Raw genomic sequence first — 4,729 nt, 5'->3', positions numbered from 1 at the left:
GCTTTGAACAGCCCATGTGTGTCCTTCTCTAGGGCTGCAGAACAAGGTATCATAGACTGAGTTTAACAACACAGCCGTGTTCTCCTGTAGATACGGAGGCTGCAAGCTCCAGGCCATAATACGGCAGCATCCCTGGGTCTCTTTCTGGGTGTCTCATTCACCTCCCTGATGTAACCTTAAATGTCAAAATGCCTATTGCCTTTTTTTTCCTTTTCTTTTTTTTTTCTCTTTCAAGACACAATTTCTCTTTGTAGCCCTGGCTGTCCTGGAACTCACTTTACAGACTAGGCTAGCCTCAAGTTCACAGATATTCACCTGCCTCTGTCTCCTAAGTGCTGGAGTAAAAGGCGTGTGCTACCACTGCCTGGTTTGAAATTTTAAAAAATGATTGAGAAATTGAGCCATTTAGGTTTTTGTCTGTTTGTTTTTTGAGACAGGGTCTCTGTCTGTAGCCCTAGCTGTCTTGGAATTTGCTCTCTAGACTAGGCTGGCCTTGAACAGAGACCTGCCTGCCTCTGTCTCCAAAGTGCTGGGATTAAAGGCATGCACGACCACTGCCTAGCTGCCCGTTAGCTTTTAATAGCATCCTTAGCCATCAGAGAAATGCAAATCAAAACAACTCTGAGAGTCATTTTTTTTTTTTTTTTGATTTTCGAGATAGTTTCTCTGTGGTTTATGGTGCCTATCCTGGAACTAGCTCTTGTAGGCCAGGCAGGCCTCAAACTCACAGAGGTCTGCCTGCCTCTGCCTCTGGAGTGCTGGGGTTAAAGGTGTACGCCACCACCGCCCGGCCTCTGAGATTCCATCTTAAACCTGTAAGAGTGGCCAAGATCAAAAACACTGATGACAGCTTATGCTGGAGAGGTTGTGGGGTAAAGGGAACACTTCTGCATTGCTGGTGGGAGTGCAAGCTGGTACAGTCCCTTTGGAAATCAGAATGGCGATTTCTCAGAAATTAGGAAACAATCAGCAGTACTGCTGTTGGGTGTACACCCAAAGGATGCTCAATCGAAACACAAGGACGTGTTCAACTGTGTTCATAACAGCATTATTTGTCATAGCCAGAATCTGGAAACAACCTAGATGCCCCTCTACCAAAGAATGAATAAAGAAAATATGGTACATTTACACATTGGAGTATTACACAGTGGTTAAAAAAAATGACATTTTGAAATTTGCAGGCAAATGGATGAATCTAGAAAAAAACCATAGTGAGTGAGGTAACCTAGACCCAGAAAGACAAATATAATATGTATTCACTCATAAGTGGCTTCTAGACATAAAGCAAAGAAAAAACCAACCTACAATCCACAACCCCATAGAACCTAGACAACAAAGAGGAACAAAGAGAGATATACATGGATCTAATCTACATGGGAAGTAGAAAAAGACAAGGTCTTCTGAAGATCATGAGAGAGGGCAGGAGGGGAGAGGGAGGAAGGGAGGGGAGCGGAGAAAAATGTATAGCATTATAAGAAAAATACCCCCTCTCCTCCAAAAGGACACAAATCCTGGGGCTGGAGAAATAATGGCTCTGTGGTTAAGAGCACTGGGTGCTCCCTCAGAGGACCTAAATTAGATTCGCAGCACCCATACGGTGGTTCACAGTTGTCTGTAACTCCAGTTCCAGGAATCCAATCTTCTGGCCTCCTCAGGCATCAGGCATACACGCAGTGCAGACGTATGTGCAAGCAAGACAGCCAAACACAGTCAGATGGTGGTGGTGCACGCCTTTAATCTTACCAGCATTTGGGAGGCAGAGGCAGAGGCAGATGGATCTCTGTGAGTTCGAGGCCAGCCCAGTCTACAGAGGGAGTGCCAGGACAGGCTCCAAAGCGACACATAGAAACTCTGTCTGGAAAAACAAAACAAACAAAACAAAGCAAAACAAAACAAAAACAAACGAATGAACAAAAAAAGACATCCACACAGAGTAATGTTAAATTAGAAAAAAAAAATCCAGTGGAACAAGGCCTCTTCCATACAAACTCCTTTACTTACTTTCTGCCTTCAAATCTAGTCACATCAGGGGTTAGGACTTCAGCATATAAACTGGGAAGTTGGGTACATTTTGTAGCCTTCTCAAAAAGAGAAACATGTTCACAACAAACTTTTAATTATGGTACAAATTCCTGCTTTATTTTTAAAAGCAAGGGCATGTATAACCACACGCTGGCTAGAGGCTTTCTCCACAGCAGCTGGCAGTCAATCCAGTGACTTGTAACTGGCCAAAGTGCTGAAGGTGACTACTGAGTGCTCAGCCCTAACTGGGACTTCTGTGTCCCCAACCCAAAGCTCAGGGAACACTGAGCAAGAGGAGGCAGAAAGAATGGAAGAGCTGGAGGTTGGGAAGGATGCTGTGAGATGCTGTCTTCTGGACCTGACAGGACCACTGCACCCATGAACTCACTGTAGCCATGGTTACCAGCCAAAATCAAGCCACCAAGACCAGGTAGCATCCTAGCAGGCAGCACTAATCAGTTGGGATGAGTTACAGAAGCGAAAAGCAGCAGACATGAAGTGAGGGAGCAGATATGTTGGGGGTGCGTGGGGGTAATGATTAAGGCACACTGTTCACATGAATGAAATTGCCAATAAATAAATAAAGGATATTCCATTTTTAAAAAAGGAATTGAGAAAACATACCTGTCCACAGGACGATGGAAGACTCCTGGGGAAGCCTTGTTATGTGTCAATAAGGAAGGTGATTTCCAGATTCGTTATACTTCTTGTAGTTTTCAGTATTTTTTTTAAATTTCAAATTTCAAAATATTTATATACAATACATTCTAAACAAGGAAACAGTATTTTAAGAATACAGCTTTCTCTGGGTATTGTGGTGCATGTCTTTAATCGCAGCCCTCATGGCTCAGAGACAGGCGGGTCTCTGAGTCAGGTTGGTCCAAGATCCTGTCAACAAACAAACAAACCCAAGCTCTCCGTAGATCACTGCCACCCCAAGGTGTGGCACGTATGAGAGGAAAAATAAGAGTCTTCAGTTGTTGGCAGGCTTGCAGATTTCCATGTGTGTCAGCTAGAGCGGCAGGAGCATTTCCCAGGTTGGCCAGCTGAATATCATTCCCCATGAGAACAGTTCATATGTAAGCACCCAGTATCAGGAGCTGACACCATGGCTTGAATCACTGCCCTCCAGCTCGCTGACTTGCCAGTCTCGGGGCAAGTTTCTCTTCCTGTTTGTGAGGTGAAAGGGTCAGAGATGCCAGCCTTGCTGGCTTTTGTCAGGCTACAGTGAGTTGATGCCTTTTTTTTTTTTTTGATGCCTTAAAACGATCCCACAGCAGTTCAGAATTAGGGCAATAAAAGGGTTATTTATTTAAGGGGAAAACTTACAAATCACCATTCTAAGCAATAGTCCTCTGAGAGCAAACAGGAACAGAGTCTAGCAGCCAGAATGGGAGCTGGAAGCAAGAGAGAGGGGGAATGGTTCCCACTGCTTTTTAAACCATAAGAGACCACGCCCAAGTGGGCTGGTATCTTAAAGACTATTGGCTGAAGGAGCAGAATGTGCTCCTGCAGCAGTGAGTTACTTTGTCACATCAGACTCATGGCTTCTGCGGAGTGACAAGCTGGACGGGTTAACTGTTTTTCTTTTGACTGTCGTCTTTTCTTTCTAGGGGGACTTGGCACGTCACATCACAGCTTTGGACACAGCCCTCTGCTTCCCTGGGAAGAGCTTCTTTTTTTTTTTTTAAATATGGAACACTTCACGAATTTGCGTGTCATCCTTGTGCAGGGGCCATGCTAATCTTCTCTGTATGGTTCCAATTTTAGTATATGTGCTGCTGAAGCAAGCACTGGGAAAAGCTTCTTAATTACCATTAGGATCATTAGCATTGACACCCAGGAAAAAGGGAATTTCAGAGAAACAGCAATGATATTTCAGTATATATATATGTCTCAAGTATGACTGGGAGCCTAGGAATGAGTGATGAAAACTGCCCTTTCTTTACTGAGCATTCAAATGTAGCTGCATAGCCTGTATTCACCCAGAAATTCTAGTCAGTGGAGATATGGCTACTGGAGAGGATCCATGGAGCATTGGAATCATCCCTATCCAAGCCAAGCCTGTGTGCCAAGCTTTGGGTACTAGCGTTTCCTCAGAAGTGAGGAATGAATGACATGTGAAGTCACCCATGGAGGCCCTAGGTGGGTGCTGGTCATGTGAGGTGTGCTGGGCAAATGGGACAAGAAAGCCTCTGCTTTAGTAGCTGCGTGGTTTTGGGAAAGTTACACAGTCTCCTCAGGCTTCTCTGTCCTCATCTGTAAAATGGGGATATTTATACACGCTTCCTTGTGAGAAATGAAATGAGGCGTGGTTAATAAAACAGAATGCAAAATGTGATTCATCCATTAGACTGTCAGTCAAGACCTAGTCTGAGCATGACTAACTCAGAACTAAGCAAGATATGACTGAAGTTGATGCTAGGATCTTACTCCAGTCTCTCCACTGAACATGTGAGAGACAATAGAAAGAGGGCTCCTGCCCTATCTGTGGGAGACAACACCCTATCAGATTCTCTCCAAGGACACCAGAGAATCAGTGTAGTAATAAGGGCGGCGGGGCTGTGTCCCCAGCACCCCAGCCGCCTGCCCGGCTAGCTTATGCCCGAAATAACAACACACAAACTGTATTCATTTAAACACTGCTTGGCCCATTCTCTTCTAGGCTAATTCTCACATATTAATTTAGCCCATTTCTAATCATCTG

General features: G+C 44.5%; 1 non-coding gene across 1 annotated transcript; it reads right to left on the bottom strand.

Annotated features, from left to right (window-relative positions):
- Positions 1-3,709: 3,709 nt before the first annotated feature.
- On the bottom strand, positions 3,710-3,816 carry LOC121452044. The gene has a single exon (XR_005974781.1). It is a non-coding gene; the product is annotated as a U6 spliceosomal RNA (small nuclear RNA).
- Positions 3,817-4,729: the final 913 nt, after the last annotated feature.

This window comes from Microtus oregoni, unplaced genomic scaffold, assembly GCF_018167655.1.
Source record: "Microtus oregoni isolate MIOR12 unplaced genomic scaffold, Mior012 000008F_ref0000371, whole genome shotgun sequence".
Classification (NCBI taxonomy): domain Eukaryota; kingdom Metazoa; phylum Chordata; class Mammalia; order Rodentia; family Cricetidae; genus Microtus; species Microtus oregoni.
Note: the sequence above shows the minus strand (reverse complement) of the source record. Positions and strands in the feature narration are given on the sequence as shown.